The 14,677-nt window shown below is 35.4% G+C and overlaps 1 protein-coding gene across 1 annotated transcript in view; it reads left to right on the top strand.

The window, feature by feature from the left end:
* LOC150095634 (carboxypeptidase D-like) overlaps positions 1-14,677 on the top strand; it is a 329,656-nt gene that overhangs the window by 285,621 nt on the left and 29,358 nt on the right. The window lies entirely within an intron of this gene.

Here is a 14,677-nt window from a genome sequence, read left to right as displayed (position 1 = left end):
GATTAACAGCTTCAAGTTTGATATCAGGTGTAATGCCACTTTCCTTCATAATTTGGACAGTGGAGATAAATGTGCAGCATGCTTGTCTCACACCAGATTTAACATCACTGTCTTCCTGTACCTCTTTCTGTGTTAACTGCTAATTAAAATTCATATAGAATTCTCAATATAATGTACCATTGACATCATATAATTGTAGCATTTTGAACACTTTTTTCTTGGTATCTTGTCATATGTTTTTTACAGATCAATAACATTTAAATAGATATCCTTGTTGTTGTTATTATTATTTTATTATTATTATCCCAATCCCCATAGAGTCAAAGACTCATCTAGAAGGTCCTTTGTCATGCACACAGCTCATCATACTGCCTTAAACACACTCAAATTCTCTGCAGACACTACACTCTCAGGTATTCCAATCATTCACAACTCTGCATGCAAAATATATTCCACTAATTTCTCAACTATGTAAAGTGAAAATATGATCCTGACTATTCTCTGTTTGGCATGAACAAAGATTCTATTCTCTAAGTTTACTTTCCGCAGTTATTTTTATTCTCTTCTCAAGTATGCTTATATACATCTTACCTGGCAGGTATCGAAATTTCCTTAATCCTCATATTGTTTTATATCCCTTTTTTTATAGGTAGGTACTATGATCTTTACTCCAAACATCCAAAATTCGATCCTATAACCAGGATGTCTGAAATATGCAGTGTAACCACCATCTCCACATTAGATCATTTCTGGTTGAATTTCATCTGCTTTATATGCCTTTTCCACATTTCAGGTTTTTAATGGCTTTTTCAATCTCAAGGTTTGTGGTTACATTCCTCTTGACTATTTTCTACCACTCACTTATTGTTCATTCATTCAACAGTCTTTCAAGATAATTACTCCAGACATCTTGAATGTCTTTATCTTCAGTTTTCATGTCATATTTATCATCTTTGATTCCATTTACAGTACTCTTTGCTTCTTTTCTAAGGATTTTCAATAGTCAAAACATTTTGCTTTCCTGATATATATCTTCCATACTTTTGCCAAGGCCTCCTGTGATGTATTTAGCTTCTTTAACACACTGCTTCACTTTCTTACATTTTTCTATGTATCTTCTCAGAGCATATGCTGATTTACTTGCTAAGAACTTCTGATATGCTGTCTTCTTTACCATGACATCCTTCTTAACATCTTGAATGCACCATGGAGTTATAATTTTTCTGTCCTTGCAAACAACTTCAGCGCATACTTAACTGGCTGAAACAATGCTTGCTTCAGAGTTTGCCACTGAGACTCCAAGGTTTGATTCCTGTGTTCAAACTCATTTTCTTTAAAAGAATTGTGTATGAGTCTATAATTCAGCTCTAAAAGTTGCTAGGGTATGATGTTTTGAAAGCATCTCCATAACACAGTTGAAAGAACAACAGAACATTGCGTCCTTCAATTAGAAAAAAACCCGAGTTTGATTCTCGTATATTGTCGGAGGTGGAGGAAATGAGAGATCTGGGGGTGATAGTGGATAAGGATCTGAAATTTAGGGGACACATAGCCAAAATTGTGAAGACAACACAAAGATTTCTGGGAATGATGCAGAGGACACTGACTTGTAGAAGTAGGGAGATTCTTGTTCCATTGTATAAGGCTTTGATTAGGCCAAACATGGACTATTGTGCCCAGATTTGGTCGCCTGGTTTTCAGAAGGATGAAAAGATGTTGGAGAGGGTCCAGAGGTGACTGACTAAGATAGTTTCTAACCTCTGAAATGTTGAATATGAGGAAAGATTGAGAAGATGCAACTTGCAGAGTCTGGTGGACAGGAGGAGATATGATAGAGACCTGCAAGTTATTAAAGGGTTGTTATAGGATCAATGCTGGAGAGGTTCTACAGAAAATAGTGGGAGATCAGGGGAGAACCAGGTCATCCCTGGAAGCTGTATAAGATGGGTGTGAGTAGGGGAGTGAGAGGAAGGTTTTTTTTCATGCAGAGTTGTGAATGATTGGAATGCCTTGCCTTGAGAGTGTGGTGTCTGCAGAAAATTTTGCGTGTCTTTAAAGCACAGTATGCTGAACTGTGTGTTTGATAAAAGGACCTCCTAGATGAGTCTTTGACTCCATGGAGTCTTGGGTAATAATAATAATAATGACGAAAGGAATCTTTATGCGAGCTTTTCAATTGAAGTTGAGTTTTCCCCTGACAAATTTTCATCAAATTAGTCAGGAGAACACACGATTAGTGGAGGGCATAGTGCATTGATAGTAGCAGTATCGTTGTGTATATATTATTATTATTACTACCCCAAGACCTCATAGAGTCAAAGACTCATCTGGGAGGTCCTTTTATCACACACAGCTCATTGTACCGTGTCTTAAACATGCTTAAACTCCTTGCAGACACCACACTCTCAGGTAAGGCATTCCAATCATTTACAACTCTACATGAAAAAAACCTTTGTCTCACTCCCTTACTCACACCCTTATACAGATTCCAGGGTTGACCTCTGGTTCTCCTCCTGATCTCCCACTATTTTCTGCAGAACCTGTCCAGCATTGATCCTATAACAACCCCCTTACAACTTGTAGGTCTCTATCATATCTCCCCCTCTTCCTCCTGTCCACCAGACTCTGCAAATTACATCTTCTCAATCTTTCCTCATACTCGACATTCCAGAGGTCAGAAACTACCTAAGTCAGTCGCCTTTGGACCCTCTCCAACATTTCTTCATCCTTCTGAAAACCAGGTGACCAAATCTGGGCACAAATAGTTCATGTGTGGCCTAATCAAAGCCTTATACAATGGAACAAGAATCTCCCTATTTCTACACATCAGTGTCCTCCACATCATTCCCAGAAGCCTTTGTGTTGTCTTCACAATTTTGGCTATGTGTCTCCTAAATTTTAGATCCTTATCCACTATCACCCCAGATCTCTTATTTCCTCCACCTCCAACAATATATCCTCACCAAGCATAAATTCTGCATTCCATCTTTGTTTTCCAAATTTTAAAACCTTACATTTTGCAATATTCAACTCGCATCCCCATTTCCGTGCCCAATCACTCAATTTATTCAAGTCTTCTTGTAAGCCCACAACATCTTCACTACTCTTCATGGTTTGTCCCAAATTTGCATCATCTGCAAACAACTGAATATCTCCATCCAAATCTTCACCAATATCATTAATATACAAGTTAAACAGTAAGGGCCCTAAAACAGAACCCTGAGGCACTCCACTAGTGACTTTCCTTTTCCTGGATATTGCTCCCCCATATGCTCTAGTTTTACTGTCAACTTATCATTAGGTACTCAATCAAAAGCTTTCACAAAATCCAAGTATATTAGCGTGTATTCTTCTCCTCTGTCCAAGGAAGCAGACATGACCTCCGTTTAGCAAATCCATGCTGTTCATCAAAGATAATACCATTGTTGTCAACTCATCTTTGGATCCTAGTTCTCACGAGCTTCTCCAACAGCTGACACACAGATAGGCCTATAGTTTGATGCTCGAGTTCGATCACCTCTTTATGAAGTGGCACAATCTTGCCCTCCTTTCACTCCTTAGGAACTTGACCGAGTGCAAGACTCATATTAAAAAAATATGTCAAGGCAGGTGTCAACTCCCTGGCACATTCTTTCAGAATACGTGGCGATATATTATCAAGTCCCACAGCCTTATTAACATCTAGTTTACTCAACTCCCCATACATCTCTTGCTCACTTACAGTCAGTCTCTCCTCCCCATCATCAACTGCTCTCAATCTCTCCATGAAGTCACATTCACAAGATTGAAAGACCGTTATGAACTGCTCATTAAGTATCTCCACCACACATTCCGCAACAGCTGTCTTTATACTATTTTCTCCAATCAATGTCATCCTTCCATAATCATTCTTTCTTTTGCTGGCTACATATCGAAAGAACTCCTTAGGATTCTTTTTGGCTTCATTAGCTAACTGCTGTTCATACCTCCCTTTAGCTACCCTCATCAACCAAGTCACCTTCCTTGCCTGGTCTTTGTAGATCTCATGGAATTGGTTATTTCCACTTCTCTTATGCTGCCTCCACAATGCCTTTTTTCTCTGTATCGCATGCTTAATCTCTTTATTCATCCATCTTACACCTACTTTATTTAACCTTCTCACCCTTGGAATACATTTAGACATTGCATCTACCAGACAATTTTTGAAAATTCCCCAAGCTGCATTGATCTCTTTCCCAGCTAACTCCTCATTCCATGCTACACCCACAAGCTGTCTTCTGAGCTCTTCATAATCCCCCCCCCCCCCTTGTAGACCCAAATATACCCTTTTCTCAGAGGTCCTCACACTGCTGGCAACCACCCAAGTAATCACCTCGTGGTCACTCTCACCAGTTGGTGGATGATTTGACACTTCATTTATAATTACATCCTCTTATGAGATGACCAAATCCGAGACCCTCAATCCTCGTGTGCCCTCTGTTACATACTGTCTGAGGTAGTTATCCCTCAAAAACTCAAGAAATTAATTTTCTTTACTTCCAGTTGCTATCTCATCAGTCCAGTCTATATTGCCATAATTAAAACAATCCATAATGATCACCCTTTTCTTATTTGCTTGGCCAATTTGATTATACATTTCATTATCACCACCATCCACATTACTTGGTCTATAACAACATCCCACCAAGTATTTGATTCCATTCACCTCTATCTCACACCATACTGCCTCAAAACTACTGGCAGTATTTCCCTCCGGCATCTCTACCCTGTATGGACGTAACTCTTTCTCTATCATCAATAGCACTCCCCCTCTCTTTTTACCCCTTCTATTCCTCACGAAACACATCGTACCCTTCCATCTATATTCCTGTCAGGATTTCATCCTCTTCCAACCATGTCTCACTTATTCCGACAATCTTTGGTGAACAGACGCAATTAGTGCAACCATTTTATCTGCCTTGTTTCTTATACTTCTAGCATTTGTATACAAACAAAACAGCTCATTTCTGGATCTACAGCTAGTCTCACTCGATGTGATCTCTCCATGCTCGACTGGAGCTATTTCCCTTTCTGCTTCTTCATTTTAGAACCCGCTTCAATTCCAACTGTTTCCCCCTGATCCCAAGTCATCCCATTCCTTTCCTGTCTACACATGCTCTCATCTCCTCTTGGAGCATCCACTTTTCAATATAGTTGGAGTATTATGTAGTGAAGACAGTGGGTTGTATGCAGTAAAATGGATTTATCTCTCTCCCTGATGAGTCCTTGGAAATGCCACATAATAACAGTAGAATTTTCTTACATGCTTTCCTTTTCAGTATGACATGCAGTTTTATTCTGCTCAGAAACTAAATGGTGATTGCTCCTATTTCAAATTTCCTATGTATTCTTGTGCCCTGAATTCTTGTCTAGCATTTGAAGATATTGCTATAATATAATCAATGACTTATTTCCTGCATCTTCTTTCCATGTGAATTGTGCACACCTTTATTATTTTGGAGTGTAATACAATGATTAGTCTATGTCCTGAACAGAAATCCGGCAGATAGATAGTTATTAGCCTTGCTCTTATCTCTAAATTTTCCCAAAACATTCCTAGTATTCTTTCCCTGTGCTGCTTTTAGGATCTCCAAAAAGGATCAGCTTTTTTTTTTGTTGTTACCTGTCCACTCTAATGACTCAAATTCTTCCACTTCTTCCTTAGTAGAACCTCCTGTGGGACCATAGGTACAAATGTCTCATTGTCCAATTTCCTATTTTGATGTTTTTCCACATCACTCTAGTTGATACCGCTTGTAATTCAAGATTATCCTCATGTTTTATATTAAATACTATAGCTACTCCTTTCTTTCCCTGATTATTTTTGTCTGCATAGAACATCTTGTAATGGCTATTTAAAATAATGTTGCCTGTTTTTCTCTTCTTTGTTTCTATGATACCAATTATGTTGACCTGGTTTCCAGTTATTTTCTGATGATACTTTGTTTTTGACTCTATATCCAGTTCCCTGAAAAGTAGTTGGGTGGAGGGGGTAACTGGGATGGTACCAAGCTAGCTTGAAACTATTAGGTTATATATACCATCCTTTTGTTTAGGTTAAAGCCAATAAGAATACAATTGTTTGGCTAAATTCCAATTTGTTTGCCCATACTTATTCATTCAATATCCACATGGAAACTAACAAGGTACACCACTAGAAGGTGAGGATTGAGCGTTAGGTTAGAAGCCATGGTCAGTTCTTCACATTCTCCAAAAGGTTATATAAAAGTCCCCTCTAAGTTGTCTAGCTTTGACCATTAAGCTTCCCCAATACAGAAACATAGGAAAGCTTCTCCTTGGTGGTTGGCAGAAAACTAGAAATTTTCTATATAAATGAGTTAGCCAACTATTAAATGTTTTGTCTTGTTTGAACTGTTTGCTTTTACATTGAAGATTATCTGTAAAATTCAGTCTGAAATATTTGTGATCTCTTATGTATCATTAAATAAATGGTTTTATTTAATTATACATTAAAAATTATTTAGTGTACTCTGAAAGTTCACATTTGGATTTCTCTTTACAAGCTTTATAACTGCATTAAAATCCATGTTAGAAGTTTAAAACAAATAAGCATGAAAAAATATATGATCAGATTAGTACTGCATGAGACTCGGATTAGATTTTTATTTTATTTTTTTAATTGATTATTGAATCATCAAATTTTGGCTAATTTTTATGAACAGTAAGTAAATTTATAGACATTTGGCAACCTTATTTCAGACTCTTAGTTTAAATTTCTGTGGCATTCTATATTAGACATTTTAATGAAAAGGTCTTTTCTCTCTCTTTCTCGGAGATATAGTTTTCTGTCTTAAGTTTTAGTTGTAGCACTTCTAGTGAATCAAAACAGAAAACATGGATTTTTTTTCCCCACAAATATGAAGTTGTAGTTCAGGAATCAGTAAAGTGACAAAAAAAAAGTTTTTAACCTCAAATTAGAATATGTATATCTCACATACACAGGTTAATAGTACCATTCCTCTAAATAGGCAAACTGGCTAGAAGAACAAGTCATTTAGAGTTATACTGATCTCATATCCTTAGTTGCTTACATGTGTTAATCATTCTTCATTAACATTAACCTCTAATGCAATAATGAAAATAAACCTACCAGATTTTATGCCTTCAGATTCGTGTGTGTGTGGGTGGAGGGATGTTCTGTATAATGCTGTTTAAAATTACTTTTGCTTTTTCTAGGACTATTTAAATCTTACTGTTCTTCTGTATTTGTTTCTAAGAAATGTGAGGAATATCTGTATTTTCTCTCTATGTGCATTTATGCTATAATAATAAAGTAGGATCTGGTTTACTGTGCCAAAATAACTTGCCTGAAAAGAAGAAGAAAAAAAAAAACAGTGTAAAATCGATGGATTTATGGCTGTTCAGAGTCATTATTTAAGTTTCTATTTATTCTACAGTAAATGTATAAGCAATCACATAAAATATTGCCAGTTACCTGTAGTATTAGAAATACATTTAGTTACTGAAAAATTCCATTAACATTCATTGGTTGCATTGCCTACTGACTGAACTGCAAGAAAAGTACATTAACTGAATTCGATGAAGTACTAAATTTAAGGCAATTTGCAAAAAAATAAATAAAAAATAAATAAAATATATATTTACCACCAGGATAATTAAATAGTAATTTAGTAGTTGTTATGGATTTTTCTTGTTTATTTAGATTTCATTTATGTTATGAGTGAAATGGGAAATGTTTTTCAGACCAGTTAAGCAAGCTGTCTCATCTCTGTGCACAGTAGTGCCAAAAAAAAAGAAAAAAATGCTGTTAATTCCTGAATATAAAGCATGGCTGTTATAATAATACACTTTAACTTCAGGTATTGTCTCACCTGTCAGCTCCATCAGGTGCATGGGCTTCCATTACTTGTCTTCCAATATTTCTTTAACAACTAAGTCTTCCAAAATGTTAATTTATTCAAAAAACTAGATAGCGAAGTTGACATCTATACAACTCAACATTACAAGTCTACTTCATTATGTTCATGGCTCCATATATTGTCTATAATAATGTACAAGTTAATGCAGAAAAACTGTGTACAAGAAAACAATTAAACTTTGCCTTGTTTGGGTGCTTCCACTAAGAATTTCTTGAACAATTCTATGGTTCCTATATGGGACTAAAAACCTTCCGATCTTCCAGAATTGTCAGAAGACAATGTTGTTATTGGTGAATTTATTTCATGCGAAGAAACAAACGTGCCTTGACTATATCGTTATGAGCAGTACTTGTTATTTTCTCTGTTCTATCAACACAGGTTTAGAAAGTTGTTTTTTGTTGACAATTTGAATGTGGTTATGCATCTGTGTATGTGCTTCCCTGCCAATGAATCGGAATACCTTGGTGGATGGTACTTCACAATTTGTAGTGTTCATTTGTTTGTTTTTTTTGTGTATGTGTGTGTGTATATTTATCTATCTATCTATCTATTTATATGTGTGTGTATATGTATGTATATGTGTGTATGTATATATATATATGTATATATATATATAGTTAGATAGACATCTAAGTAATTTTGAAACACTTTCCTTTTCACATCAGTCACATGATGTTTCTGTTAACTCATCAACCAGGAAGCAACAATTTGACAGGCATGTCATCAAGCAGACCAGTCAAATCTTTACTGTAATCTGGTGTTGCTTCTTGCAGTAGTCCTCTCAAAGCATCCATATTTTTTATGTGATTACCAGGAGAATAGAATCAAAAATGGTTTTAATGCATTAATGCTATGATTGTTATAAGAGTTATTACTTACTTTCTAATAATGTATTTCACTGTTTGTTCACATTCCATGTAACTGCATTGTGCTCATGACTTGTTAATAAGGAAATAATTAATTTAGTGGGCATAATCAGATCCACAAGTTCTCTTTGTCAGTGAATATATTTAATTTCTAGATGTATTTTTTTTAACAATAACTAGTCTTCCACTTTACTAAGATTAAACTCCCCCTCAAAGAAATGAGTTTGGGGGTGCCATTTGCCATATAAAGTGTAAATTGAAAATTAGTGTTCTTCCAGCTGCAACCTCAGTAGTTATGAAAGCAACAAGGCATGTCGTTTAAGGAGATTTTGGACCAAAGGTGTCCTTTATCTCATAGTTGTACATGTTCATGTGAATCACATTCCCAATTTAAATGTATAATTTTTATTAGTTTGCTATACTGATAAACAGCATTAAATAATTTTGCATACTTACTGAGGAGACACTTTCATTATTGTACTTGTATATATTGTTTCTTTCAATATGTTGGGTTGTCTCCTCATGTTAAAGCAGTTGAGAGAGAATGTGAGAGCTAACATGCTTCCCTCTATAGACCTTGGTTTTATGTACAGATCCCTAATCACGCTCAACTAGTTCCCATCCTTGTTAGAATTTTGCTATGCACCACGTGGCAGATTAGGCATAGTCTGCTTGTTGCATATGTTGGTAATGTGCACAAGAAAGACAGGATTACTGTCTTCCTAGTTGGTCTTCCATGTCATATTATAAAGGAATAAACTATTGTTGTTTTTCCATGTGTGTGGATTTTTTTCTACTAATTTTTTAATACATTACTAACACAATAAACAACTCATAAATGGTGGAGGGACTAACTATGGCTAATTCTTACTAAACATTTTACTACATATGACTGAAGACTATTATTTCATGTTACTACTTACATAATTAATTTGTTTTCATTGCAAATAGGACAGCTACCTTTAGAAACAGATATGTTAAAATGACATATTGTAGAATTACTTCTCTATTCTTCTCTGAAGCTGAAGGAAGTATGCAATTTTAATATTACTTTTAATTTTACCTTTGCTTTTTCATCAGAATTTATGGTACTCAATTTTTAAAAAAATAAAATTGTCACATAATCGACACTGCTTACTGTGAAAATTTTCTTCTGAAGATCAAATGAAAAATCTGGTGAAATTCACATAATAGCATTTACTATACTATACACAAAACATCCTGAAATGCTTGAAATTTAGTTTACTTCAGTTTCTTATAATGTCATACTTTCTGAATTAAATACTTGCTTGGCTTAGTTTACAGGGAAGAATAAATGCATTTTGGTTCAGAAGCAGAAATGAGGTGTGATATGCAGTAATGTCTAAATAGAGCAGTCACACTTGAATCCTAATGGATGGTAAACCCAAGACATATAGCTTTTAAACTTCAGAAATGAATAAGGAGAATTAGTACAACTTAGAAAAATCTGCCTGTACATTAAATAAGATTCACACATTTTCAGTTGTTTGGTAGTGGTTGCAAGGAAGTGAAGAGCATGTTTTTTTCTGGAAAAGCAGTGGATGAACAGAATGCATTGCATGAGAGTGTAAAAACTTTAAATGAATTTAAAGCATGGTTTATAAAAATTGTTCTTGGTGGTAAGGACAGTAAGTTTGAGAATAATATATGTATATGCTGACTTCAAAAATACTGCACTCGAATTTGTCGTAATTTCCAATTGTCTTCATTCTTCTCTTCTAGTCGAGGAAAGAATTGTTCTGTTAATGACTAATAGTTTTTTTTTTTTTTTCAGAAATGCAACATACATCATTGTCATACTTTTTTCTTCAAACTTATCAAAAAAAAAAAAAATCTTTAATTCTTTCCACTCAAGCTAACAGTTTTTTGGTAACCTTGTCATCTCTTTTATTGCTTATATTTAAACAAATGTTGAAAGGTGTCATTGTACAATATTTGATGCACCCACCATCTCATATCTTAACTGTAATGGTTAATATGTTATATTAATTGGAGAGAAAGATTCATTATGATTCGGTGCCATCAATATTAAAAATTAAATTGCAAATGATTAACATTTAAAAATTTTACCTTATAAGTGAGTGAGCTTTGAGGTCATAGAATCTCAAATGGAATATATAATGATTTTAATTTCAGTATGAAGCTATTGCTATAATATGAGTTGTGAGGAGAGGTGATGAACACATTTATGCTTAAATTGTTGCAAGTTGACTGATTAGCTGAGAAAATCAGAAATGCAATCAGTAAGCTCATCATAATTAAAATCGGATAAAAGCAAGTGGAAATTAATGGTGAGGATGTGAAGAGGACAAGGTTAGGTTAGGAAAAAAAATTAAAATCTTTAAGAATAGAGTTAACAAGTTTATACTGAAGCTACAGACATTTTGAAATAAGGAAGAAAGAAGTGAAAAAAAAAAAAAAAAAAAAAAAAACTACATTGAAGGAGTCCTGAAAAAAGCCATACCGGAAAGCATGAGGATGAACTGAAGAGAGAGTGAAGTGAGAGCTCAGAAGGCTCAAGTGAAGGTTAGATGATGCGAGAAAAATGCAAAAAGTGGAGGTGAAAGATGATTTGAGAATGGGGAGAGGGTGAAAGGGGGAGCATGATAAGAAAATTTTGGAAGAATGAGGGATGCTAGTGTAGGAAGAATAAGACTGAAGAACTAGGAATATTGAGAAAGGACTCTATTTCATAGTCTTTCTCATGCAAAAAACAATGCAAATAATATTAGCAAGTAAGTGCAAGTGATTGTCATGAAAAATTACTGTGGTGACAACTTATTGAAATGAGCATATGGAAATAAAGCGAGTTTCTTCTGGAGTTGCTTAGGGACTATTAACTAACACAGCATGAGATAGAAGGAACGAGAAGGATATTAATGCTTAATTGTGTAATAGGTCTCAAGATTGTGCTAGTAAATGGAGGTATCCATGTAATCTTGTCATCTAGCAGGTGAGTGCAGTTGTGTAGTTCTGATATGGAGACAGTTATGCAGATATGCTCTAAGAAGAGGGGGAATATGTTAAACTACAAACTGGGAGATTATGAGAGGCTGAGGACATAACTTGGCATGTGAAACTAGATCAGATCAATGGATCATGGGAGTAAACACTAGACCATGTGAAGGGAACTAGGCACCTCCAATAGTAATAAAAGTGCCCTCTGGTTGGAAAGATCTAGGTTCATATGCCATCTAGGATGCAAAGGACCTTTATAAGGATTTTTCAGCTCAAGCTGAGTCAGCTGATCTCATGTGGAGGTAAAAGGCTTTCTTCCCACAAACTCAAATTTTTCATTACACAAGAGAGACAATCAGCCAAAGAATATAAATCATTTGCAGACTGTGCAAATAGGATTAATTACACTGTCAGAATTAATTAGGTTTCTATGAAGCCAAGTTACTTTGTTGTGAGCTTAACACATCAATGTAAAGATCATATGACATGAAAGTGGCTATGGTAGACACCTAAAGTTACAAGGACATAAAGTAGGTATAAAGTGCTGAATAATGAGATTACACAGGAATTGCAGAAGGAAAAGATAAGTAGGAAAACAGCTCGTATGAATAGTACAAAACACAGATGAGAAAAGTTATTAGTATGATATGGAAGCAGAATATGAAAAATGAAAAGAAGCAGGCAAAACAGGCTAAGCACCTTTATCTAATGGCATTTTCTTCTCCTCAGGTATCTATGTTGCAAGACTACTCTATGTTGAAGCAGTTTCTTTGCACATTCCTTTAATGTGTGCAATAATAGACCATCCAATCTCAGGCTTATTAACATCAAGCTTCCTTAATATCTCAAACAATTGAACTTCCAGTCCTCCCCATCTTCTTCACTGTTATAGGGAATTTCTCAACATCAAATACACTGTAATATTTATTATTTCCATTATATCATCTGTTCTCTAACAGCTCAATCTCCAGATACTATTAAAAGTATGGTGCATTATGGTCATTCTTCCATAATGTCCTACTTTTTTTTTTGATTGTATACTAAAGAGGCTCCCTAGGACTATACTTACCATGTTCTGCCAGCTTCTTTTCATTTCTTATATTCTGCTTCCATATCATACTCATCACTTTTCTCATCTATGCTTTGTACTACTCGTGCAATAGCTATGAGGGTGGTCTGAAAAGTTCTCGGCCTCAACCATAGATGGCAACACTATCAGCAAGATTTTTTTTTCTAAGTTGATACATCTGTCATAAGTATCCATGTGAAATTGCAAGTCATTCTATCAATTAGTTTGTTTTATACAGCTGTCTGAAGCAAAAGTGTTGTCTGTATCTCCTGAAATGGAGAAAATTGACTATTGGGTGGTTATAAAATTCTTTGTAAAAGAAGGTTTAACGACAAAAGAAATTAATTCGAAGTTCATAAAAGTTTATGGGCACTCTTCTCCTTTGTTTTCGACAATTAACAGGGCTGCTGAGTTTAACCATGCTACTGGCCAAAGACGTCTATAGACGTCAAGGTTATCATGGATGTGAAGTGCATATTAAAATTGTAATACCATTGATATTACAATGAAACATATGATGGAAACGAAGCATATGAGGATGCGTATTTGATCCATAATGGACAGTAAGGAGGTTAAACGTGGCCATACCTGCCTTGAAGATGAACCATGATGGAAGCCCAAAAATTGTAACAACACCAGAAATCATTGATCAAGTGTACAATATGGTATTGGATGACTGGCAGTCAAAGTGTGCGAAATTGTTGAGACTAGAGGCATTTCAAAAGAACCTGTAGGATATATTTTGCATAGAGAATTGCAAACGAAAAAGCTTTGCGAAAGATGGGTGCCGCACTTGCTCACAGCAGATCAAATTACACTCACATGAAAATCTCTGAACATTGCTTGGAGTGTTTTAACAAGAATAAAACTGATTGTGTGTGTCGATTGATTACTATGGATGAGACTTGGATTCACCATTACACACCGGAATCCAAGCAGCAGTCAAAACAATGGACAGAAGCTGGTTGTTCAGCACCAAAGAAGAAAATGTCATGGCATCGGTGTTTTGGGATGCTAAAGGCATTTTCTTTATTAATTATCTTGAAAAGGATAAAACAATAACTGGGGAATATTATTCCGATCTTTTAACCAGACTAGATGAAAGAATTCGTCAGAAAAGACTCGGTTTGCGAAAGAACAAAATCATCTTTCATCAGGACAATGCACCTGCCCACAATGGTGTTTTGGCAATGGGAAAATTAAAGGAAATTAAACAAGAGGAAAGTGTATTTCAAATACTGAGTACTCTAGATGTCAATAAAGCAGTGGGACTGGATGAAATTTTGCCACAGGTTTTGAGAGAATGTGCTAAAGAACTGACTGCGAGACTTTTCAATGAAAGTCTGGCAAAGGAAAAGGCATCCAATGAGTGGAAGGAGGGTAAGATAGTGCCATTGCATAACAGACTGGAGGTGTCAAATTATAGACCAGTTTGTGTTTCATCAGTAGTTGTTAAGATATTGGAGAAATTAGTGAGGGACCATACACAGTGTTGGGAAGATGTGGGTAATGTTATCTGTGAGTCAACATGGATTTGTTAATGGAAGCTTTTACTTTAGTAATATGATTGCCTTTTATAATAAAGTGATAAGAGCAGTTGATGAGGGAAATGCATATTCTGCCATTTTTTTTTTTATTTTACAGAGGTATTTGACAGGGTATTGCTTACCACATGATAAGCCTTGTCATGTGCCAGGCTTATCACATGATAAGCCTGGCAGCATATGGGTTTAGATGTCAGATTAGTGAACTGGATTCAGGATTGGCTATCTGATAGGTATTATAGAGTTGTGTATGAGAGAGCAATATCAAGGCAGCAGAAGATTACAAGTGGAGGTCCCACA

This window comes from Typopeltis vanoorti, chromosome 20, assembly GCF_054136105.1.
Source record: "Typopeltis vanoorti isolate ZY-2024b chromosome 20, IOZ_Tvanoo_1.0, whole genome shotgun sequence".
Lineage (NCBI taxonomy): Eukaryota > Metazoa > Arthropoda > Arachnida > Uropygi > Thelyphonidae > Typopeltis > Typopeltis vanoorti.
This window is presented reverse-complemented; position numbering and strand designations above follow the sequence as displayed.